A 952-nucleotide genomic window follows, 5' to 3' on the forward strand; every position below is an offset into this window, starting at 1 on the left:
GACCGTATTTAGGAATATTTAATAATATGTTACCAAGACTGATTGGGAGGATCGGCTGTCATACACCGAACAGCATTACAGCAACCGGTCTCTATTCTATGACGTGGCAAGAACGAATCCGACGTACCGGTGGGCCCACAGAAACGGCTCCCATGCATCTCGCTTAGCTCTCGCCACGTCACCTCGAGAACGCTGGTGCGATGTCCTTCACCCACGTTTAAATCGTCGAACCAACGGCAAAGCGACTCAGGGGCCCCACCTTTACCTTTCCCACGTCCAGGGAGGCGGGTGTTCAGTTCGGTGAAGCGAAAAAAGGGGAACCATTTAATAAATAAATAAAAAAGTTGATAAGATTACTGCTGTGAGGCCTCACAGCATTTTGTTTTGGTACCAGACTTGGGCCTCGTAGTTTCCCTATGTAGAAAATCGGGTGTATTAAGAATTGTTTATGAGCCCTTGCGGCAATTCTTATGCGGACGTCCGTGCTTGGCCGTCTTTGCGGTCGTTTCCCTGCTGAGAAAACGGGGCTTAACCAATGCTCGCGGAATGGGCTGCCCTGGTTCGCATGAGCAAGGGGGGGGTGGTTCTATATACACCCCCCCTATTGCTAAGGACACCCCCCAAAAACCAAAAAAAAAAATACCCAAACTAACCTTTAGTGTAACTACCATATTGCCCTTGAAATTTTCTCAGTACACCCCCCCTTCCTCCTCACTGCCGCCTCCTCCTCCTCCTCCTCCGCCTCACTGCCGCCTCCTCCCCTCCCCCTCCTCCTCACTGCCGCCTCCTCCTCCTCCTCCGCCTCCCCCATCACCCCTCCTCCTCCTCTTCCTCCCCCCCTCCCCCCTGCGCCCGCTTCCTCCTCCTCCCCATCCCCCACCTCCCCGTCCTCCTCCTCCGCCTCCCCCCTCCTACCCCTTCTGATTCCCCGCCTCCCCCATCACCCCTCCCC

Source organism: Phoenix dactylifera, chromosome 11 (genome assembly GCF_051530095.1).
Source record: "Phoenix dactylifera cultivar Ajwa chromosome 11, Ajwa_hap1_PhDact_Kaust_v1.1, whole genome shotgun sequence".
Lineage (NCBI taxonomy): Eukaryota > Viridiplantae > Streptophyta > Magnoliopsida > Arecales > Arecaceae > Phoenix > Phoenix dactylifera.